This window comes from Pseudophryne corroboree, chromosome 5 (assembly GCF_028390025.1).
Source record: "Pseudophryne corroboree isolate aPseCor3 chromosome 5, aPseCor3.hap2, whole genome shotgun sequence".
Classification (NCBI taxonomy): domain Eukaryota; kingdom Metazoa; phylum Chordata; class Amphibia; order Anura; family Myobatrachidae; genus Pseudophryne; species Pseudophryne corroboree.
Genome location: NC_086448.1, coordinates 73,178,594 through 73,203,824, shown reverse-complemented (window position 1 = coordinate 73,203,824; position 25,231 = coordinate 73,178,594). Strand labels below are relative to the sequence as shown.

General features: G+C 50.8%; 1 protein-coding gene across 2 annotated transcripts in view; it reads left to right on the top strand.

Annotated features, from left to right (window-relative positions):
* ASB4 (ankyrin repeat and SOCS box containing 4) overlaps positions 1-25,231 on the top strand; it is a 58,446-nt gene that overhangs the window by 2,219 nt on the left and 30,996 nt on the right. The window contains exon 1 of one of the 2 annotated variants that reach the window (XM_063921368.1): positions 21,643-21,721. The exons of the other annotated variant lie outside the window; for it this stretch is intronic. The gene's annotated coding sequence lies outside the window, so the exon portion shown is untranslated. Of the gene's footprint in view, positions 1-21,642; positions 21,722-25,231 lie in introns of those variants that run through there. 2 annotated transcript variants of the gene reach the window in all.

The following is a 25,231-nucleotide window of genomic DNA, read 5'->3' as shown; positions in this document are numbered from 1 at the left end:
CCACATCCGCACTCGCCCCTCCCCCACCTGCGGTGCCTTCTGACTCCCTACCCCGCACACGGCACCCCCGCACCCGCCCCTCCAGCAGCGGCAGGCACCCCATCACCTCCCCCTCCCCCACCTGCGGTGCCCCCGCACCCGCCCTTCCCTCAGCACCTCCAGACCCCCTCCCAATCCAACGCACCTGCCCCAGCCACCCTACGGCGCACTCGCCCTCCCCCAGCCGCGGCTCACCCGCACCTGCCTATACCCCACCCACAGCGCACCGAGACCCCCTCCCCCATCTGCGCCACCCCCTGCAACTGCCCCTCCCCATCCGCAGGCACCCCTGCACCCGCCCCTCCCCCACCCGCGGCACCTCCTGACCCCCGCACCCGCCCCTCCACCACCCACAGTGCCTCCGGACTCCTCCTCCATGCACCGCTCCCCTGCACCTTCCCTTCCCCCACCTGCAGCACCCCTGCACTCGCCCCTTCCCAACTGCATCACCCCTGCAGCTGCCCCTCCCCCACCCAGAGCGCCCCCATCCCTTCCCAAATTCGCGTCACCCTGCACTCTCCCCCACCCACTGTGCCTCTGGACCCCCTCCCCCATCCACCACACCCCTGTACCTGCTCCTCCCCCATCCACGGCCCCCTCCTCCCCACCAGCAGCACCCACCGCCCACGGATTCCGTCCCCAATCTGCGGCACCTTTGCAACCGCCCCTACCCCACCCGCGGTGCCTACTGACCCCCTACCCTGCCCGCGGCACCCCCGCAGATGACCCTCTACCACCCGCAGCACCTCCGGACCCCCTCCCCCATCCACCACACCACTGCACCGCTAATATAAATAAAGGTCAGATGACGGAAATAATATTTTACTATTACACATCTGCTATCAATTAATTACCTCCATATGTGTAACACCTGCTAACTGAATAAGTAAAAATGATCATTTTTATTAACTATTATTATTATTATACAGGCCATTAGAGCAGGTTTCCTATATTACCCTTTACTAGTATTATGGACCAATCATATGTCGGAGTGCAAGCTTTTGTGCCAGTATTTATTTATATCTGTCTCTAACCTCCCATCTCCCTGACGTCTTTTCCACCTATGTCTTTTTCTCCTCTTTTATATCTTATCTCTTCTGTTCCTCTCTGGGTAGATGTATCAAACCTCAGTGAGAGAGATAAAGCAGCAAGAGAGATAAAGTACCAACAAATCAGCTGTCATTTTACAGGCTGTAAGGAAAATTTATTAAGCCTAGAGAAGTGATAAACCAGTGATAAGTGCAAGGTGATAACGCACCAGCCAATCAGCTCCAATATGTAAATTTACAGTTAGGAGCTGATTGGCTGGTGCTTTATCACCTTGCACTTATCACTGCTTTATCCCTTCTCCAGGCTTAATACATCTGCCCCAGAGTTTGAAAAATAACAGTTACTGTAGGAGCTGATTGGTTGGTACTTAATTTCTCTCCAAGCTTTGAAACATATCCCTCCTCTGTCTTTGTCCCCCCTCCCCCCAGCTCTCTTTTACACCCCCTCTTTGTCTATGTCTTTCTCCCCCACTTTGAACCATCTCTGTCGAGAAATCAAAATCGGCACACAAATTAGCAGAGATGTTAAGGATTAACAGAAGTGTTTTAGGGGGGTACACACGGGAGTGATACGTTCTTAAAATCTAAGCAATCTGACTAGATTGCTTCGATTTTAAGAACGGATCTCTCGTGTGTATGCCCCCCAGCTAGATTGGCCTGCATGCAGGCTCAATCTAGCGGGTCGTTCATTTTACCGCTGGGTGAAATTAGTGCTCCCCCCCCCCCCCCGTCACCCCCCCTCGCTCAGCACACATCTCCCTCCACATCTCCCCATCAATACGGCCCTTTAGGGGTCTATTTACTAAGCCTTGGATGGAGGTAAAAGTGGACGGACATAAGGTCCCAGCCAATCAGCTCCTAACTGCCATGTCACAAACTGGGTGTGAAAAATCACAGGAGCTGATTGGCTGGTGCTATATCTCTGTCCACATTACTTCCATCCAAAGCTTAGTAAATAGACCCCATTGTATGAAACAGGTATAGCAAACAGATTTATACCCCTTTTCCACTAGCTTTTAAAACACGGGTAAATGCGCGGGGGCGCGCATTTACCCGTGTTTTTTTCCCTAGTGGAAAAGGGTCCCCCTGCAAATTCCCGGATCAAGTGATACGGGAATCCTACCCGGGTAGCTAGCCAGGTTGAACACGTGTTCAACCCGGTAAGCTGTCTAGTGTGAACGGGAGCCGTATCGAGGAGACACGGCTCCCGTTCACAGTGTATAGGAGGGCGGCGCTGGGAGATCATGCGATCTCCCAGCGCCGCACCTGCCGCGTCACTAGCAGCGTCATCAACTCGGCAATATGCCGGGTTGGTGAGCACTGTGGGAATAGGGGGCTGTAGCACGGGTCGCAGCCGTGTCAGGCTCCCGGCTGCGACCCGTGCTACAGGTGGAAAAGGGGTATAAGCAGGTGATCAGATAATCAAGTTTGAAGTTACAAAGAGTCATGGATAGTCTGCGGATGCATAGGCTCACTCCCCTGACAACAAGGAACCATGGCGGTAACTGTCTGGATGATTTTATCAGCAATAAGTGTAAACTTTTCAGAAGAGTAACATTTAGCAAGTATGTTCGATAACACAGTATATGGGAACATTCAACCTGATCCCTTTCCAGACAGAATGCATACCTACCTGAGTATTCTCAATGCACTCCAGACAATAGTTATGTTGCTTTAAATGAAGACTTCACTTTATTTTCTAATAATAGGGTTCAAAGATGCCCTTAATAAACATCTGCTATTTGCAACATCAATCCTAATAGCAATTAGTTCAGCAGTATGTCTAAATAATTAATTGTTCAACAAAGAAAATAAGAATTTACTTACCGATAATTCTATTTCTCGGAGTCCGTAGTGGATGCTGGGGTTCCTGAAAGGACCATGGGGAATAGCGGCTCCGCAGGAGACAGGGCACAAAAAGTAAAGCTTTAGGATCAGGTGGTGTGCACTGGCTCCTCCCCCTATGACCCTCCTCCAAGCCTCAGTTAGGTACTGTGCCCGGACGAGCGTACACAATAAGGAAGGATTTATGAATCCCGGGTAAGACTCATACCAGCCACACCAATCACACTGTACAACCTGTGATCTGAACCCAGTTAACAGTATGATAACAGCGGAGCCTCTGAAAAGATGGCTCACAACAATAATAACCCGATTTTTGTAACTATGTACAAGTAATGCAGATAATCCGCACTTGGGATGGGCGCCCAGCATCCACTACGGACTCCGAGAAATAGAATTATCGGTAAGTAAATTCTTATTTTCTCTATCGTCCTAGTGGATGCTGGGGTTCCTGAAAGGACCATGGGGATTATACCAAAGCTCCCAAACGGGCGGGAGAGTGCGGATGACTCTGCAGCACCGAATGAGAGAACTCCAGGTCCTCCTTAGCCAGGGTATCAAATTTGTAGGATTTTACAAACGTGTTTGCCCCTGACTAAATAGCCGCTCGGCAAAGTTGTAAAGCCGAGACCCCTCGGGCAGCCGCCCAAGATGAGCCCACCTTCCTTGTGGAATGGGCATTTACATATTTTGGCTGTGGCAGGCCTGCCACAGAATGTGCAAGCTGAATTGTATTACACATCCAACTAGCAAAAGTCTGCTTAAAAGCAAGAGCACCCAGTTTGTTGGGTGCATACAGGATAACAGCAAGTCAGTTTTCCTGACTCCAGCCGTCCTGGAACCTATATTTTCAGGGCCCTGACCACATCTAGCAACTTGGAGTCCTCCAAGTCCCTAGTAGGCGCAAGACACCACAATAAGCTGGTTCAGGTGAAACACTGACACCACCTTAGGGAGAGAACTGGAGACGAGTCCGCAGCTCTGCCCTGTCCGAATGGACAAACAGATATGGGCTTTTTTGAGAAAAAAACCACCAATTTGACACTCGCCTGGTCCAGGCCAGGTCCAAGAGCATGTTCACTTTTCATGTGAGATGCTTCAATCCACAGATTTGACTGGTTTTAAACCAATGTGTTTTGAGGAATCCCAGAACTACGTTGAGATCCCACAGTGCCACTGGAGGCACAAAAAGGGGGTTGTATATGCAATACTCCCTTGACAAACTTCTGGACTTCAGGAACTGAAGCCAATTCTTTCTGGAAGAAAAATCGACAGGGCCGAAATTTGAACCTTAATGGACCCCAATTTGAGGCCCATAGACACTCCTGTTTGCAAGAAATGCAGGAATCGACCGAGTTGAAATTTCTTCGTGGGGCCTTCCTGGCCTCACACCACGCAACATATTTTCGCCACATGTGGTGATAATGTTGTGCGGTCACCTCCTTTCTGGCTTTGACCAGGGTAGGAATGACCTCTTCCTGAATGCCTTTTCCCTTAGGATCCGGCGTTCCACCGCCATGCCGTCAAACGCAGCTGCGGTAAGTCTTGGAACAGACATGGTACTTGCTGAAACAAGTCCCTTCTTAGCGGCAGAGGCCATAAGTCCTCTGTGAGCATCTCTTGAAGTTCCGGGTACCAAGTCCTTCTTGGCCAATCCGGAGTCATGAGTATAGTTCTTACTCCTCTACGTCTTATAATTCTCAGTACCTTAGGTATGAAAAGCAGAGGATGGAACACATACACCGACTGGTACACCCACGGTGTTACCAGAACGTCCACAGCTATTGCCTGAGGGTCTCTTAACCTGGCGCAATACCTGTCCCGTTTTTTGTTCAGACGGGACGTCATCATGTCCACCTTTGGTAATTCCCAACGGTTTACAATTATGTGGAAAACTTCCCCATGAAGTTCCCACTCTGCCGGGTGGAGGTCGTGCCTACTGAGGAAGTCTGCTTCCCAGTTTCCATTCCCGGAATGAAACACTGCTGACAGTGCTATCACATGATTTTCCGCCCAGCGAAAAGTCCTTGCAGTTTTTGCCACTGCCCTCCTGCTTCTTGTGCCGCCCTGTCTATTTACGTGGGCGACTGCCGTGATGTTTTATCCCACTGGATCAATACCGGCTGACCTTGAAGCAGAGGTCTTGCTAAGCTTAGAGCATTATAAATTTACCCTTAGCTATATTTACGTGGAGAAAAATCTCCAGACTTGATCACACTCCCTGGAAATTTTTTCCTTGTGTGACTGCTCCCCAGCCTCTCGGGCTGGCCTCCGTGGTCACCAACATCCAAAACTGAATGCCGAATCTGCGGCCCTCTAGAAGATGAGCACTCTGTAACCACCACAGGAGAGACACCCTTGTCCTTGGATATAGGGTTATCCGCTGATGCATCTGAAGATGCGATCCGGACCATTTGTCCGGCAGATCCCACTGAAAAGTTCTTGCATGAAATCTGCCGACTGGAATTGCTTCGAAGGAAGTCACCATTTTTTTTACCATGGCCCTTGTGCAATGATGCACTGATTTTAGGAGGTTCCTGACTAGCTCGGATAACTCCCTGGCTTTCTCTTCCGGGAGAAAAACCTTTTTCTGGACTGTGTCCAGAATCATCCCTAAGCACAGGAGACTTGTTGTCGGGATCAGCTGCGATTTTGGAATATTTAGAATCCACCCCTGCTGTTGTAACAGTATCCGAGATAGTGCTACTCCGACCTCCAACTGTTCCCTGGACTTTGCCCTTATCAGGAGATCGTCCAAGTAAGGGATAATTAAGACGCCTTTTCTTCGAAGAAGAACCATCATTTCGGCCATTACCTTGGTAAAGACCCGGGGTGCCGTAGACAATCCAAACGGCAGCGTCTGAAACTGATAGTGATAGTTCTGTACCACGAACCTGAGGTACCCTTAGTGATAAGGGCAAATTTGGGACATGGAGGTAAGCATCCCTGATGTCTCGGGACACCAGATAGTCCCCTTCTTCCCGGTTCGTTATCACTGCTCTGAGTGACTCCATCTTGATTTGAACCTTTGTAAGTGTTCAAAATTTTTTTAGATTTAGAATAGGTCTCACCTAGCCTTCTGGCTTCAGTACCACAATATAGTGTGGAATAATACCCCCTTTTCTTGTTGTAGGAGGGGTAATTTAATTATCACCTGCTGGGAATACAGCTCGTGAATTTTTTCCCATACTGCCTCCCTGTCGGAGGGAGACCTTGGTAAAGCAGACTTCAGGAGCCTGCGCAGGGGAAACGTCTCGACATTCCAAACTGTACCCCTGGGATTCTACTTGTAGGATCCAGGGGTCCTGTACGGTCTCAGCGTCATGCTGAGAGCTTGTCAGAAACGGTGGAACGCTTCTGTTCCTGGGAATGGGCTGCCTGCTGCAGTCTTCTTCCCTTTCCTCTATCCCTGGGCAGATATGACTCTTATAGGGACGAAAGGACTGAAGCTGAAAAGACGGTGTCTTTTTCTGCAGAGATGTGACTTAGGGTAAAAACGGTGGATTTTCCAGCAGTTGCCGTGGCCACCAGGTCCGATGGACCGACCCCAAATAACTCCTCTTCCTTTATACGGCAATACACCTTTGTGCCGTTTGGAATCTGCATCACCTGACCACTGTCGTGTCCATAAACATCTTCTGGCAGATATGGACATCGCACTTACTCTTGATGCCAGAGTGCAAATATCCCTCTGTGCATCTCGCATATATAGAAAATGCATCCTTTAAATGCTCTATAGTCAATAAAATACTGTCCCTGTCAAGGGTATCAATATTTTTAGTCAGGGAATCCGACCAAGCCACCCCAGCTCTGCACATCCAGGCTGAGGCGATCGCTGGTCGCAGTATAACACCAGTATGTGTGTATATACTTTTTATGATATTTTTCCAGCCTCCTGTCAGCTGGCTCCTTGAGGACGGCCCTATCTATAGACGGTACCGCCACTTGTTCTGATAAGCGTGTGAGCGCCTTATCCACCCTAAGGGGTGTTTCCCAACGCGCCCTAACTTCTGGCGGGAAAGGGTATACCGCCCATATTTTCTATCGGGGGGAACCCACGCATCATCACACACTTCATTTAATTTATCTGATTCAGGAAAAACTACGGTAGTTTTTTCACATCCCACATAATACCCTCTTTTGTGGTACTTGTAGTATCAGAAATATGTAACACCTCCTTCATTGCCCTTAACGTGTGGCCCTAATAAGGAATACGTTTGTTTATTCACCGTCGACACTGGATTCAGTGTCCCTGTCTGTGTCTGTGTCGACCGACTAAAGTAAACGGGCGTTTTAAAACCCCTGACGGTGTTTTTGAGATGTCTGGACCGGTACTAATTGTTTGTCGGCCGTCTCATGTCGTCAACCGACCTTGGCGCGTGTTGACATTATCACGTAATTCCCTAAATAAGCCATCCATTCCGGTGTCGACTCCCTAGAGAGTGACATCACCATTACAGGCAATTGCTCCGCCTCCTCACCAACATCGTCCTCATACATGTCGACACACACGTACCGACACACAGCACACACACAGGGAATGCTCTGATAGAGGACAGGACCTACTAGCCCTTTGGAGAGACAGAGGGAGAGTTTGCCAGCACACACCAAAAACGCTATAATTATATAGGGACAACCTTATATAAGTGTTTTCCCTTATAGCATCTTTTTTATATATTTCTAACGCCAAATTAGTGCCCCCCCTCTCTGTTTTAACCCTGTTTCTGTAGTGCAGTGCAGGGGAGAGCCTGGGAGCCTTCCCTCCAGCCTTTCTGTGAGGGAAAATGGCGCTGTGTGCTGAGGAGATAGGCCCCGCCCCTTTTTCGGCGGCCTCGACTCCCGCTCTTAACGGATTCTGGCAGGGGTTAAATATCTCCATATAGCCCCCGGAGGCTATATGTGAGGTATTTTTAGCCAAAAAAGGTTTTCATTTGCCTCCCAGGGCGCCCCCCTCCCAGCGCCCTGCACCCTCAGTGACTGCCGTGTGAAGTGTGCTGAGAGGAAAATGGCGCACAGCTGCAGTGCTGTGCGCTACCTTAAGAAGACTGAGGAGTCTTCTGCCGCCGATTCTGGACCTCTTCTCGTTTCAGCATCTGCAAGGGGGCCGGCGGCGAGGCTCCGGTGACCATCCAGGCTGTACCTGTGATCGTCCCTCTGGAGCTAATGTCCAGTAGCCAAGAAGCCAATCCATCCTGCACGCAGGTGAGTTCACTTCTTCTCCCCTAAGTCCCTCGTTGCAGTGATCCTGTTGCCAGCAGGACTCACTGTAAAATAAAAAACCTAAGCTAAACTTTTCTAAGCAGCTCTTTAGGAGAGCCACCTAGATTGCACCCTTCTCGGCCGGGCACAAAAATCTAACTGAGGCTTGGAGGAGGGTCATAGGGGGAGGAGCCAGTGCACACCACCTGATCCTAAAGCTTTACTTTTTGTGCCCTGTCTCCTGCGGAGCCGCTATTCCCCATGGTCCTTTCAGGAACCCCAGCATCCACTAGGACGATAGAGAAATAAAGATATTTTATTACACTGCAAGCAGTGGTCTCAGTAGTTTTCTGTCCTGGAGGAAGACCATGCTTTTATGTTAAATGCAACAAAATTACTAGCATTAAGCAGGAACAGTTGGATACAATTGCAATTAACAACTTATACGGAAACAATACTATACGAAGCAGACACTGTCAATCTCCTATATAATAGCCCTGATCTGTCACTCTGTGACCGTGTGTATAACGCTGGGCGTGGCTAGGAGCTCTCATTGGGTTAGCGGCAGGTCTATCATACCCAGTCCACAGCTGATTGGGCGAGAAACTCCCTCCCACACAGGTTACATCCAATGGGAGGCTCTGCCCTTTGGCTGATGTGTGTTCCCAGAACAGGATTAACCATACCTCCCAACATGACCCTCTCCAGGAGGGACAGAATGCTCTGCTCCTGGACTTTTCTCTTAATATATGATTGTCATCACCTGTGCTGCAACACCTTTCTTATCCATTAACTAGTTCAATACAGGTGCCGGCAATCATAAATTAAGAGAAAAGTCCAGAAGTAGAGCATTGTGTCCCTCCTGGAGAGGGTCATGTTGGGAGGTATGGATTAACAATGGGGCTGATGGAGCTGCAGCTCCAGGTCCACACCCCAAAATAGGCCCACTGCATCTGCAGCAACATACCCTCCAACAATTTACACATAAAATTGGTACAAATTCAAAAAGGAGGCGTGGCCATGGGTAAAGGGACGTGGCCACGCCCCTTTTCCTATACTTTTAATGGAAGTTTAGAGAGCCAGAAATCGGTACAGACCATAAAAATAGGTACTGTACCTGCCAAAAAGGTACAGCTGGAGGGTATGCCAGCAAGTCTCTGCGCTGTAGATAGGGGGGGGGGGGGGGGGGGGGGGAATCCTTTTACTGCAGCGTCCTATGTCCTGCTGCCAGTCCACCTGCCCCCTCCGGCATCAACAATCCCCACTCCCTAGCCACGGCACAGGTGTAACAAAAGCTGCTGCGGCCACTGCCATAGATGTGTATGAAAGCGGTGCAGCAGAAGGCTTTCATAGCCCTCCCTGCACCGCAGACTCTCTGAGCCCCGAAGCCTCCTCTGCGTGTGATGTCACAGAAGTGCCTCCCCACCACAGCCACGCCCAGATCCCCAGAGGCCCTGACTCCGAAACACAGCACCTGGGCTGCCGGCCTGGAAGCCCCGAGATGGCTAATGTAACAGATTGAGTGGGTGATATCGCGGAGGGTAATGTCTGGACGCTGAATCAATGTAAAAGGTGACAGTGCTGTGCAGTGCAGTGGGTGTGCAGTGTCACTGACACTGCACAGCACTCTCACCTTTTACATTGATTCAGCGAGTCAGTCAGTTCTGCCAGCCAGTCTCTATTGTTAGCACCAGTGTCCCAATGCGCCACATTACAGGGAAGTAGACGCACTAAATAAACTACAGCTCCCAGCAGCCCTTAGCGCCAAAGCATTCCGGCCTTTAGGGCTGCTGGGAGCTGTAGTTTATTGAGTGCATCTTCTTCCCTGTAATGCGGCGCGTTGTGACACCGTCGCTAACAATAGTGACTGGCTGCTGTGCGAGTCTCTGGGAGAGCCACTGCCAAAGGGAGTACAGCAGCTTAGCTGCTGACAGGAGGAGAAGCAGGAGAAGCATTACCCGCCACTCATCCACTCGCAGTAACTCCATGCCCCATCCGTGGCCCCCACACACCCCCTCCACCACCCGCGGTGGCTCAGGACCCCCTCCTCCACCCGCAGCACCCCCGCATCCACCCCTCCCCCACCCGTGGCACCCCCACAACCGCTCCTCCCCCCACCCGCAGCACCCCCCGCAACTGCCCCTCCCCCATCCATGGTACCCCCTCCCCCATCCACGTCTCCCCCGCACCCACCACTCCCCCAACCACAGCACCGACTAGGTGATTCATCAGGCCCTGCATGCACTGTTCATGCCGTTGCAAGGGGCTATGACCCCCTTAACCATTGCACGCCCTTTGTCCGTGAAATATTTAACCACTCACAAAATTATGATTGGAGGTAATACTCCATATAATAAAAATATTGCATGCCACAAGGGTGTGCAAGGGTTAAGGGGCGTAGCCCCTTACGACAGTGTGAAGAGCGCCCGTAGGGCACAATGAATCACCTAGTACAGAGGTTCCCAAACTGTGTGCCGTGGCTCCCTGGGGTGCCTCGGGACACTTGCAGGGGTGCCCTAGGTTGGTGGTCCAGGACCAATTCAAATTATTCATGGTCAATATAACAAAACCAGTGCTGGTGGCTGCCAGTCATAAAATATGTGGCCAAACAGAAGCAAATCTTGTCCCTCACCACACTTCTAAGGAAGACATATAAACGCGATCTACTTAATGTAATATTTCTTTCTAAATTTCTCAGTAAGAAATTTTTGGCCTAGGGGTGCCGTGAAAAAATTCTGATATTCTAGGGCGCCATGATTCAAAAAAGTTTGGAAACCACTGACCTAGTAGATACATGTATATCTATATTGAAAACTATACCAATCAATATTACCTCCCCTTAAAGTCTATACTGCGCAGTTTTAGATGGCCATAACGTTGGTGCACATAGAGTCTTTAATTAATGGCATTAGATGTGATCAGGGCCGGTTCTACCCCTTGTGGCGCCCAGTGCAAGAGTTTCCACTCCCCCCCCCCCCCCCCCGGTGGCAAAACAGTTAGTGTGCAGGGGGAAAGGGGGCGTGGCTTCATAGGGGAGGGGCATGGCCAGTTATGCTCCCAGTAGCTGTGCCCCCCAGTTGATTTGCCCCTGTAGATATGCCCCCTCTTTATTTGCCCCCAGTAGTTGTGCCCCCTCTTTATTTGCCCCCAGTAGTTGTGCCCCCTTTTTATTTGCCCCCAGTATTTGTGCCTCCTCTTTATTTGCCCCCAGTAGTTGTGCCCCCTCTTTATTTGCCCCCAGTATTTGTGCCTCCTCTTTATTTACCCCCAGTAGTTGTGCCCCCTCTTGATTTGCCCCCAGTATTTGTGCCTCCTCTTTATTTGCCCCCAGTAGTTGTGCTCCCTCTTTATCTGCCCCCAGTATTTGTGCCTCCTCTTTTTTTGCCCCCAGTAGTTGTGCCCCCTCTTTATTTGCCCCCAGTATTTGTGCCTCCTCTTTATTTGCCCCCAGTAGTTGTGCCCCCTCTTTATTTGCCCCAGTATTTGTGCCTCCTCTTTATTTGCCCCCAATAGTTGTGCCCCCTCTTTATTTGCCCCCAGTATTTGTGCCTCCTCTTTATTTGCCCCCAATAGTTGTGCCCCCTCTTTATTTGCCCCCAGTATTTGCGCCTCCTCTTTATTTGCCCCCAGTAGTTGTGCCCCCTCTTTATTTGCCCCCAGTATTTGTGCCTCCTCTTTATTTGCCCCCTGTCGCTGTGCCCCCTCTTTATTTGCCCCCTGTCGCTGTGCCCCCTATCGCCGCTTACACACACACACACACACAAAATAATAAAAACAATACTTACCACTGCCCCGCTCCTGCTTCCCGACTGCTTCTTCTGCTGCTGCTCCGTCAGTCTGGCCGCCCGCTCCTCTTTATGGGAGAGACGTCATGACGTCTCTCCCATAGCGCCGCACAGACACTAGAGGTCAATAACGACCTCTAGTGTCTGTGCCTGGAGCCGGCTGCAGCGGACGCCCACCCAGCCCACGGCGTCTGCTGCAGCCGTGGAGCGGGGTGCGGGCAGGCGGCGGTGCATGTGGGGTGACTGCGGCCGCGCCCCCAGGCCGCAGCGCCCCGGGCAAAGGCACTGCTTGCCCGCACCAAGATCCGCTCCTGGATGTGATACACAGTCAGCATAAACTCCTGATTAGGGGGGTAATTCCAAGTTGATCGCAGCAGGACATTTTAATAGCAGTTGGGCAAAACCATGTGCACTGCAGGGGAGGCAGATATAACATGTGCAGAGAGAGATAGATTTGGGTGTGGGGAGTTAAATCTGCAATCTAAATTGCAGTGTAAAAATAAAGCAGCCAGTATTTACCCTGCACAGAAACAAAATAACCCACCCAAATCTAACTCTCTCTGTAAATGTTATATCTGCCCCCCAGTGACGTGCGGTGGGGAGGCACTGGCAGCTAACAAGCCCTCCAAACCACTTCCCCCCCCCCCCCCCCGAAAAAAAAAAAAGTGTGGTCCCCCTACACATCAGTAAAACCAGCACTAGGCAGAACCAGCCAGGGGGAGTAATGCCATAGCAGGGGAGACACTCAGTGTGGGGTCCCCCTGCCATAACATTAATCTGGCCCCCCAGCCAGTCAGCCCAGGGTTGGAATTCCTCGGAAAGTGGGAACCCCAAAAAATAAAAATGGGGTCCCCCCTCCCGAGCAGTAACCAGCACTGGGCTGATAGCCCAGTGCTATGCCCCGCACCCCTGGTGGCGGTGGGTGCGGGGTTCATTGTGTTAATATTGTTCTTTACAGGTGGCCTACAGGTCCCAGCAAGCCTGCCCCAGCATGCTGGCACTTGGAGAACCACAAGTGCCAGCATGCCCGGACATAAAGGGCCTGCTGGCACCTGTAGTCCACCTGCAAAGAATAGTAATATTGTTCTTTACAGGTAGCCTACAGGTCCCAGCAAGCCTGCCCCAGCATGCTGGCACTTGGAGAACCACAAGTGCCAGCATGCCCGGACATAAAGGGCCCGCTGGCACCTGTAGTCCACCTGTAAAGAAAATATTAAAATAAAAACACCACACATCTTGAAAATAAGCTTTATTAAACCGGACCTTCACCTGGCGGCGGCGGCCTTTAAGCTCTTTTGCGTGGCCGCCGCCTTCCCAGGGCTTCCGGCGTCTTCACCTGGGGGGGGGGCGCCACCTCCCCAGGGCTTCCAGCGTCTTCTTCACCTGGTGGGCGGCGGCTGCTAAGCTCTTTTGCATAGCCGCCGCCCAGCCAGGACTTCTTTCTTCAGGAGCTCTTCACAGCTCCTCCTCTGCCGTCGGACTGACTCTCCTCCGCCTCGCGCTGACTTATATAAGTCAGCCGAGGGGGCGGGGCGATGACGCGGCGAGCCGTGATTGGCTCGCGGCGGCCATCTTGAATTTCAAAAATGACGCTGAGGCGCCATTTTTGAAACTGGAACCGCTCCGCTGCCAAACTCTGCTGGATAAAGGTACATTTCCGCCGCCGCAACCCGCACCGCCGCCGCCCGCACCACCGCCGCATCCCGCCGCCCGCACCATCTCCGCATCCAGCCGCCCGCACCTCCTCCGCCAGCGTCGCCCACACAGTGATTGACAGCGGATCCAGTGACGGATCCGCTGGCCAATCACTGTGGCCTCACTGACAGGGACGTGCTTTCATAGGTTGAAAGCACGTCCCTGTATGAAAGCGGCACCTCTAATGGTGCCGCTTTCCCATATATTTTCAATGGGCTTTTACAGCCCAAGGCTAGTCCCCGCCCGTGCCCGCCCCCCGCTCCCCATACTTTCCCCAGTGACAACGGGAGGCACCACGATCAGTGCCTCCCAAACACATACAGAGGGGAGCAATCCTAAGAATAATATTAAGAAGATACATATGACACAGAATATGTGTCATATGCATCTTCTTTGTATTATCTTACTCATTAATGACAGGGGAGGCACTGCCTCCCCTGCCTCCCCTGACTGCACGTCCCTGCTGCCCCCCCCCCCCCCCCCCCTTTCCCTCCTGCAGTGTACATGGTTTTGCCCAACTGCTAAAAAATTTCCTGCTGCGATCAACTTGGAATTACCCCCTAGGTGTGGTGGAATAAAACTCTGTATTACACAATGGGGGTAACTCCAAGTTGATCGCAGCAGGATTTTTTATAGCAATTGGGCAAAACCATGTGCACTGCAGGGGAGGCAGATATAACATGTGCAGAAAGAGTTAGATTTGGGTGGGTTATTTTGTTTCTGTGCAGGGTAAATACTGGCTGCTTTATTTTTACACTGCAAATTAGATTGCAGATTGAACACACCACACCCAAATCTAACTCTCTCTGCACATGTTATATCTGCCTCCCCTGCAGTGCACATGGTTTTGCCCAGTTGCTATCAAAAATCCTGCTGCGATCAACTTGGAATTACCCCCATTGTTAACTGATGCTGACCAATTCCAAATAGAACTAAGCACTAGCTGAGGCTCTCGGTAGCAGGAATCAATCCTGAGGTAAATTGGGTGCACTTGTCTGAAGATGACAGTGATTAGTTCTGTTAGGCTGTACTGTGCTATAACACAATGGGTACTAACGGTAACCTGACAAATTATTTGTATCCAGTTTAGCTTGCAATAGCTTGCATGAAAAGCTTCCTTTACTTGAGAGTAAGATGAAACAACAGCAGAATGGATGTGTTAGATGACTACAAATCTACAGCTGGAAGTTATCCATTAATTACAGTCTCTGAACTGCAGTGAGGGTAAGAGCTGTTTCACATTCATTACCCGGTTTACACCGGATGGCAAAAACCTGGACAAACTTTGTCCGGCTTTTTGCCATCCGGCAGGGTCTTTAACACACAACGGCTTTCAGCCATGCACATGCGCAGCAGCAGTGGCTAAAAAAAACGTTGTGTGGGAAAGCTCCCCTTCACACACACGGTCGTTGGTTCTCTGCCTACAAAGACGGCACGGCCCCAGCCCTAAAGCCGGACCTTCCAGTGGATTTTTCCGGCTACAACCCGGCAGCCGTGACGTGTGAAAGAACACATTGCTCTGACTGTGTCTCAGCAGCACGGCCGCGTCAAAAAGCTGTCCGGGATTTTGCTGGGTGGCGGGAGCCCTCAGTCTGTCTAGTTGGGAGGCAAGGGTACTACTATACTGCAACGGCTAACTCCTCAGCATCGTATAATACTATTTCACAGGGGAATAATATCTCCTTCATATGCTGCATATCCTATAAGTGTTGTTGGGACACCCCACACTCTATTTGGCCAGTCTCTCTCTTAATCTGTGCTAACTTGCACTGGTGTATGGTGGTCAGGTATATGGTAATAATACCTCTCTGGACGTTTGCACTGTAGACACTGTCAATGAGGCTGCTCCTTCCTCCAGCCAGCTACTTATCTCAGAGGGCCTTCTGGCTGCTGTCACTCACACTACTACTGCTGGAAGTATGGTGGGCTCTGTCACTATGGAGCTGTCTCCCAGGGTCTCTGGCTCTAATCTGCTCCAGGTAGTCGCGTCTCTGTCCTGCCTCCCTGGCCAGGAATCACAGCAGCAGCCCCGTCTTGTCTCTCAGCTCCTCCTGTCAGTACAACTCTCCAAGATGGCTGCCACTCAACTTCCAACTTTCCCAGCACCCGGCTGTAACTGCCACAGCACAAGCCAGTTCTCTCCCTGGGATCCATACGCCTCTTGCTGATTGGTCAGTGTCCTAGGAGCAGCACTCAGGGCACAATTAGCCCTTTCCTTGATGTAGTATTAATAGTGTCCAGCCAGGACTGCATTCAATAGGGGAAGGGGCACAAGGGGAGAAGGTTCTTTTGGTGGGGTGCCACACTCATACAAAACCCTCTACTGAGTTTGTCTTATCTTGGCCCTCATCATACTACATCCTCAAAAAAGTGTATTTTCCAAAGTTTTTCAAAACCCCATACGTACCTCCCAACTGTCCCGATTTTCACGGGACAGTCCCGTTTTTTGGGGACTGTCCCGCTGCCCCACCTGCGGGACACTGTGGAGGGTGGCAGTTGGGAGGCTGCTGTCACTGCTGCTCTGCTTAGCAGAGCAGCAGTTAATAGATGCTGTGCGCGTGCGCACAGCGTCTATTCAGTGGAGACAGACATGGATTTTCAACTTGGCCCGAAGCTGGCAGGTGATAAGTCTCGCCGCCAGTGACTATTTAATTGGCCCCGATAAGCCGGCGCATGCCGTGGCTTATCGGGGGTTTGCTTCACCTGCCTCCAGCAGGCGAAGCAAAATGCCCGATAGCAGCCCCGTTTTCATCCGAAAAACGGGGCAATTTCACCCGAAAACACACAGGTTTCACTGAACCTGTGTGTTTACGGGTGTAAAAGGACTTGTTACCGGCCGAGCTAATTAAATAGCCTGACCGCAGCACCTGAAGAAACATCGGGGTTTTTTACTCCCGATGTCTCTTCGGGCCAAAATGAATATCCCTAAGAGGGTGAGAGGGCATACCAGCGGCTCACAGAGCGCTGGGCATGCCCCCTCAGTAACGAAAATGAGGGCATGGCTCGCGATTGCGGACTTTCCCATGAAGCCACGCCCCTTTCCCACAGGCCACGCCCCTTTTGGGCGTCCCGGATTCATAGGAAGCAATGGGGGTATATCAGAGTTGATCATAGATGTGCTAAATGTAGCACATCTCCGATCACTTTCACAGACATGCGAGGGGACGCCCAGAACAGGGCTAGTCCGCCCCTAATGTCTGGCTCTGCCCCTTCCTCCCACCCCCTGCACAGGTACAAAAGCATTGCACGGCAGCAATGCTTTTGTACCACACAAGTAGCTCCCTGCCAGCAGGGCCGGCAACAGAAATCTTGGTGTCCGGTACACTGATATCCCGCTATACATGCGCACTCCACAAAAAGATTCAGACTGCGATCGCTGCCGCTGCCAATGTTGGGAGGCATGGAACCCCAGACAGGATTCTCTTCTGTTCCCCCTTTATACTTCCCTCATTAGAAACTCAGAGTTGCATTCAAATGCATTCACAGCTGCAAATTTGTAAGCAACTATGGAAAAATCTGCATATTTCTGGCTGTGTATTGATACGCCCACCGGCAGCTTTGGAGATAGTAAGACGTACTGTAGAATTGGTCACGGATCGGTCGATTATTGAAGCAGCCCTATGGTTGCATAGCATGTCCACAGGGCCGGTTCTTGCCCTTGCGGCGCCCCGGGCAAAAGTTAGGGGCGTGGCTTAACATGGGGGCGTGGTCAGTCACGCCCCCCATTTGTAGCGCCGCTGAAAAAAAAAAGTATACTTACTGTACCCCGCTCCTGTTTCCAGACCCTGCAGACCGGCGCCGCTCTTCTCCTCGGATCTATGGGAGAGACGTCAGTCATGACGTCTCTCCCATAGCACAGCATAAGCGCTAGAGGTCAATTATGACCCCTAGCGTCTATGCCACAATGCTGTGCGGTGCGCGATGACGTCATCGCGCACCGCACACCAAAGGTCCTCTCCATGAAGGGAAACTAGACGCTTAGCGTCTGATTCCCTTCAGAGCGGGGGAGGACCAGCGCCACGAAGGGAAACCAGACGCATAGCGTCTGGTTCCCTTCTCACAGCGGGAGGGGGGGCACAGCGGGGGGACACTGCTGGGGCGCACACTGACAGTGGAGGATCTTGCCATGGTGCGGCGCCCTCCGGATGGCGCCAGCGCCCTCCGGAAGGCGGCGCCCCGGGCAAAAGTCCTGCTTGCCCGTGGCAAGATCCGCCACTGCATGTCCACAAGAAGTAAGATGCCGGAGACATTGCAGGTGTGTACAGGATTGCAGTCACAGCCTCAAACATCCCTGAGTGTCAGTTGCTGTGAACGACGAAACCTTGAGTTTGTGACTTTGTGCATCTATGAATCAGGCCCACAATTAGCAAGATCGACTTTAAGTTTTAGCTCCAGCCAGTGGCGTCGGAACAGGGGGGGGGGGCGCAAACGCTGGGGAGGGAGAACGCTTTCCACGGGATCACTGCGGAGACTCCTGCCGCCGGTGCTGCAGCATGCTGCCCCCTGTCCTGTCCTAGTCGTTTCTTCACAGATGCATTACTGGGAAGATGCGGGGATGTCCCAGCAGGCTCAGCATGGCCACGCCTCCTCCCAGTAATGCATCAGTGAAGAGCCGGCTAGGACAGGACAGGGGGCAGCACAGAGCACACTTTTTCAGGTAGGAGTCTCCGCGGGGATCCCGTGGTAAGTGCTCCCCACACGGGGTGGGGGGAGGGATAATTGGGGGGAGTGCCAAATTTTAATTTTTTTTGCCCCCCAACCACAAAACACTCTAGATGCTGATGGCACCCAGTTCTTCACTCCAGTACCCCCCTAACCTGAAATTTACACCCAGATTTATCAAGCTTGGAGAGTGATATTTAGCAGTACCAACCAATCAGCTCCTAACTTCCATGTTACAAAAATGACAACTAGGAGCTGATTGGTTGGTACTTTATCACCGTGTCATTTATCACTCTCCAAGGCTTGATAAATCTGGGCCATAGACTGTCCAAGACCTGAGCTCCTTGTTTCCACACTTTCCGCTAACACCCATCCATCCAGGGCCAGCTCTAGGTCTCCAATGGCAATGGAATACCTATATGCTAAATGACTTAGAGGAAGATTTAATATGAGTGATATTATTGTTATCACTCATTATGAACGATAAATGGTGCTACAGCCAATCAGCTCATAACTGTCATTTTTCAAACACATGACAGCTAGGAGCTGATTGGCTTGAGCACCATTTAAAATCTATAAACGAGTGATAAGAAGAATTAGAAACATTTCAACATTATAACGGAGCGTCGGCTGCTGACATGGTGGAGAAGCAGTCAGCAAGTTCTTGTGGAGCTGTCGGCGGCTCATCCTTGTAGGCATTACTATGGCAGGGTCATGGTTGCTTATTATGTCACACTTCCAATCCCAGGAGAAGAGGGTGCTGGACTGTCCCCACCTTGGTAAGCATTGAGGGAGGGGGGTGCATTGCATAAGTTGCCGCCAGGGCTAGTACCTGCCCTTCTCCTGTCTGACACTCCTATATCGGTGAACCTCGCTATCATCACTTTCAAACAAGACGCACATTGACTTCAGGCTATTTTTGAGTGTGACTTGTGCTTCATTCCCCACATTCAGGGTGTTAGTCAGACCCGAACACAGCCGCACGTCTGTACGCAGCTGCTGCATTCAGGTGGTCTGTGCACGAGCACTGGCTGCGGTGCACGTGCGCGACCTTACACATTGCTGCCGGACCAAGGAAGGATGCTGCCGCAGTGTGATTGACAGCGGTGGACTTCGCGTGGCAGCGATGCAGCCTTGGGGGGAGAGGGCTGAACGGAGCTTGCCGTGACCATTTTCAAGGGGCATTACACGCAGCAACTCTGATTAAAAAAAGTTAATTTGATGCATCCACAATCTAATTGCGGACGCATCGGGAGGCGGCCCGTCACACATGCTGGGTGGCCTAGCCCTGTGCTGGGTGGCCCCCAGCATGTAAGGAGATGGACACAGATCTGACTCACCTCAAAATTGTGTTATTCCCAAAAAAAACCTCCCACGTTCACCTTTAAGTCCTTAATGACACCATTAGAACACCAACTCATTGCCCTTATCACTTCCCATCTTGACTATTGTAACAACTTGCTAACTGGATTTTTAATAACCAAACATGAGACTTCCAATCTTCAGTGCCCAGCTGATAATAAATCTTCCACTTCTCCCAAACAGCACTATTGCACTGGCTGCCAGTTTCTTCCAGAGCCCTCCCCAGTACTGCTCCCCACTGCCTCTTATCTTCACCTCACCCCTGCTGTGTGCTCTGGATATTGGGGGTAATTCCAAGTTGATCGCAGCAGGAAATTTTTTAGCAGTTGGGCAAAACCATGTGCACTGCAGGGGAGGCAGATATAACATGTGCAGAAAGAGTTAGATTTGGGTGGGTTATTTTATTTCTGTGCAGGGTAAATATACTAGTGATGTGCACCGGACATTTTTCGGGTTTTGTGTTTTGGTTTTGGATTCGGTTCCGCGGCCGTGTTTTGGATTCGGACGCGTTTTGGCAAAACCTCCCTGAAAATTTTTTGTCGGATTCGGGTGTGTTTTGGATTTGGGTGTTTTTTACAAAAAACCCTAAAAAACAGCTTAAATCATAGAATTTGGGGGTCATTTTGATCCCACAGTATTATTAACCTCAAGAACCATAATTTCCACTCATTTCCAGTCTATTCTGAACACCTCACACCTCACAATATTATTTTTAGTCCTAAAATTTGCACCAAGGTGGCTGTGTGACTAAGCTAAGCGACCCAAGTGGCCGACACAAACACCTGGCCCATCTAGGAGTGGCACTGCAGTGTCAGACAGGATGGCAGATAAAAAAAATTGTCCCCAAACAGCACATGATGCAAAGAAAAAAAGAGGCGCAATGAGGTAGCTGTGTGACTAATCTAAGCGACCCAAGTGGCCGACACAAACACCTGGCCCATCTAGGAGTGGCACTGCAGTGTCAGGCAGGATGGCACTTCAAAAAAATAGTCCCCAAACAGCACATGATGCAAACAGGTGTCTCCCCGGGTGCCTGACTTAAACAAACCACCTCACCATCAGAATCCTCCTTGTCAATTTCCTCCCCAGCGCCAGCAACACCCATATCCTCATCCTGGTGTACATCAACAGTGACATCTTCAATTTGACTATCAGGAACTGGACTGCGGGTGCTCCTTCCAGCAATTGCAGGGGACGTGCAAATGGTGGAAGGAGCCACCTCTTCCCGTCCAGTGTTGGGAAGGTCAGGCATCGCAACCGACACAATTGGACTCTCCTTGGGGATTTGTGATTTAGAAGAACGCACAGTTCTTTGCTGTGCTTTTGCCATCTTAACTCTTTTAAGTTTTCTAGCAGGAGGATGACTGCTTCCATCCTCAGGTGAAGCTGAACCACTAGCCTTGAACATAGGCCAGGGCCTCAGCCGTTCCTTGCCACCAGGCCCGGCGACAGGGGGGGTCAAAGGGGACACCCGTACCGGGCCCCGACGTTGTAAGGGGCCCCAAGGTTCTGGGGTAACCATGACTGCGGCAGTGTGGCGGCTGCGTGGATTTAGAGGCAGTGCGGTGCAATAAATGTATTAAAATGTATATGGATCGCGCCTGGCCGCCTGCCTGCCGCAATCGCACGGGGCGCCCCTGACCCTATTCTGTGAGGGAAACTTAGTTGCTGGGCAACTAACAGCTGTCAATCATTACCTCAGGGCCCCCTGCCACGCCCCTGCCAACACGTGCTGTTACTTTCCCTCTCTGCTCCCGGGTGACATCCGCAGCTTCCTGGAGCGTCTGTCTACAGTTTGGTGGGGAGTTATCACGCTGACCTTGACTTGCTGGCTGCTGCTCCCCACCACTGGTTTCTGACTCCAGACCTCGTCCTGCCTGTGTCACCGGAGCATTCCCCTCTGCTTGGAGCATACAGCTTCCCCAGCTCCCTCCTGCTGTGTGCCTGGAAATGCTTCACGCTGCAGCACTCTGCCTGTGCGGTTCTATGGCGTCCCAGACACTCTCCAGAGACCTTTCAGTATCTTTGGCCAGCTGGAAAGCAGCAGTGGAGACATCACATGGACACTGCAGCCTCAGTGACCCCTGGGTGAGACCTCCTGTTATATTTGGGTATTACTTTCCATTCTCCTTGTTGGGCTATGTGGCTCTTTAGCACACAGTAGAGGGATTTCTGCTAACTACATTACCTGTGCAACCAGCTCACCCATACTGTCATCCATTAAAGTAATTCTCAAAGACTTTTTTGGCTATGCCCCTAGCAGTTAATCCACACCCCCTTTTTGCAGCATGACCTCACTCTGCGGGGGGCATTTATATTGCTCTCACTGCGAGCAATACTGTCTAGAAACGGCCTTGGGGACCCACCACCGCCCCATGCCACCAGGTCAACTGTCTCGATATCCCCGTGTGTACAAAGGTGCAGATTTTGGGCCCACTGTTCTGGGTGCTCAGTCGTAGTGCAGCATATTTTTATTACATTGCATAGCAAATATCTGTTTTATACAATATGCAGTGTAATAAAAATATACTGCACTACTGCTGAGCACACGGCTAGCACTATCTGCACTTGGAATAGAACTTCTCTACATGGTAGTGACATTAGTGGCAGTGACAGTAGTGGCCTGGAGGGGGCCCACAGAGATATCAGTGTACCGGGCCCCAAAATTTCTGTTGCCGGCCCTGCTTGCCACTCCGTGTCGTAAATGGCACATTGGCAAGTTTACGCTTCTCCTCAGACGATTTTGATTTAGATTTTTGGGTCATTTTACTGAGCTTTATTTTTTTTTATTTTACATGCTCTCTACTATGACATTGTGCATCGGCCTTGGCAGATGACGTTGATGGCATTTCATCGTCTCGGCCATGACTAGTGGCAGCAGCTTCAGCATGAGGTGGAAGTGGATCTTGATCTTTCCCTATTTTACCCTCCACATTTTTGTTCTCCATTTTTTAATGTGTGGAATTATATGCCAGTAATAGATCAACGTATAATACTGGTGGTCACTGGTCAGCAAAACTCTGCACTGTACTCCTCCTATATAATATACTGGTGGTCCCCAGTCCCCACAATAAAGCAGTGTGAGCACAGATATATGCAGCACACTGAGCACAGATATGGAGCGTTTTTCAGGCAGAGAACGTATAATACTGGTGGTCACTGGTCAGCAAAACTCTGCACTGTACTCCTCCTGTAATACTGCTGGTCCCAAGAATAAAGATATTTGCAGCCCCCTGAAACAAAGTGAGAGGACGCCAGCCACGTCCTCTCACTATCATTTCCAATGCACGAGTGAAAAATGTCGGCGACGCGCGGCTCCTTATATAGAATCCGAATCTCGCGAGAATCCGACAGCGGGATGATGACGTTCGGGCGCGCTCGGGTTAACCGAGCAAGGCGGGAGGATCCGAGTCGCTCGGACCCGTGAAAAAAAAGGAGAAGTTCGGGCGGGTTCGGATCCCGAGGATCCGAACCCGCTCATCACTAGTAAATACTGGCTGCTTTATTTTTACACTGCAATTTAGATTGCAGATTCAACACACCACACCCAAATCTATCTCTCTCTGCAAAAGTTATATCTGCCTCCCCTGCAGTGCACATGGTTTTGCCCAACTGCTAAAAAATTTCCTGCTGCGATTAACTTGGAATTACCCCCATTATCATCTCTTATCAGCCCCACCCCAATAATCTGCTGCACACCTGCACCGGTAACACTGACCTTCAACCTTAACCTTGAAGTTTCATCTAAATATATCAATTATTTATTACATCTAAGGTATTAAATTCCACTATCATTTCTAGAATAGTTGCTGCTGGACACAGGGGCGGAACTACTGGCGGGGCAGGCAGTGCATTGCACTGGGGCCCCGCCGCACTCAAGGGCCCACAGCCGCCGGCCGGCATTACATGAATGAGTCACAATGACTCATTGTATGTCATGCCGCAGCCGCACACCAGCGCTCCCGTGACCCGCCCGTCATAAGGAACGATTCTGGCCACCCGCACACGAAGGAGGGAGGAGGGTCCGTCCCTCCCTCCCTCCCTCATATACAAACAGGTCACAGTCTCTCAGTGAAGGAGAGAGCCGCAGCAGCGCTTTGTTACTGGTGGAGGCGCTGCTGCTGCTGCTCCTCTGCTTCACTATAGGCTGTCTCTGAGAACAGCCTATAGGGAAGCAGAGGGGCAGCAGCGCCTCCACCAGTAACACAGCGCTGCTGCGGCTCCCTCCTTCACCTCCCTCCTCCTTCTTCTTCTCTACTGCCCGGGAAGCTGCACCGAGGAGCCTGAGCCAACAGAGAGGGTAAGTATAATTCTTTCTTTCTTTCTTTCTTTCTTTCTTTCTTTCTTTCTTTCTTTCTTTCTTTCTTTCTTTCTTTCTTTCTTTCTTTCTTTCTTTCTTTCTTTCTCTTTCTTTTTTTATTTGTTGGGACTGCCTGCCGCAATGTGTAAAAAGGGGGGACTGCCTGCCGCTATGTATAAAAATGGGGAATCTGCCTGCCGCAATGTAAAAAATGGGGAATCTGCCTGCTGCAATGTAAAAATGGGGAATCTGCCTGCCGCAATGTGTAAAAATGGGGAATCTGCCTGCCGCTATGTATAAAAATGGGGAATCTGCCTGCCGCTATGTATAAAAATGGGGAATCTGCCTGCCGCTATGTGTAAAAAGGTAGAATCTGCCTGCCGTAATGTGTAAAAAGGGCACGCTATCTGCCGTTATGTGTAAAAGTGTATGGTGTCTGCCGTAATGTGTAAAATGGGGACGCTATCTGCCGTAATGTGTAAAATGGGGACGCTGTCTGCCGTAATGTGTAAAAAGTGCACGCTGTCTGCCGCTATGTGTAACGAGGGCACGCTGTCTGCCGCTATGTGTAACGAGGGCACGCTGTCTGCCATTGTGTAAAAAGTGTATGCTGTCTGCCGCTATGTGTAACGAGGGCACGCTGTCTGCCGTTATGTGTAAAAAGTGCACACTGTCTGCCGTTATGTGTAAAAAGGGGAATCTGTTCGCTGTAAGGAGTAAAAGGGTCTCTACCTGGTGTAGTGGTGCTACTGTGCGGCGTAATTTGAAGAATGGAGACTACTGTGCACCGTTTTATGAATTGGTATTATTTTGTGGACACACCCCTTCCCCACGAAGCCACGCCACTATGTATTTTTGCGCGCGCCTACGGCACGCACTGCCCATGGGGTGGACTTGGATGGGATGGGGGGGGGGGGCCCAAAGCATTTTGTTGCACCTGGGCCCACCGCTTGCTTGTTCCGCCACTTGCTGGACAGGTATATATACTTGTACTTGTCATTGTGCAGTGTGTTTCTTTCTGAGAAGTCCTCTGAGTGCCACCTCTCGCAGCAACACATTGGCCCTCATTCCGAGTTGTTCGCTCGTTATTTTTTTCCGCAACGGAGCGATTAGTCGCTAATGCGCATGCGCAATGTTCGCAGTGCGTCTGCGCCAAGTAAATTTGCTAATCAGTTTGGTATTTTACTCATGGCTTAACAAAGAACTTTCTTCGTTCTGGTGATCGGAGTGAGATTGACAGGAAGTGGGTGTTTCTGGGCGGAAACTGGCCGTTTTATGGGTGTGTGCGAAAAAACGCT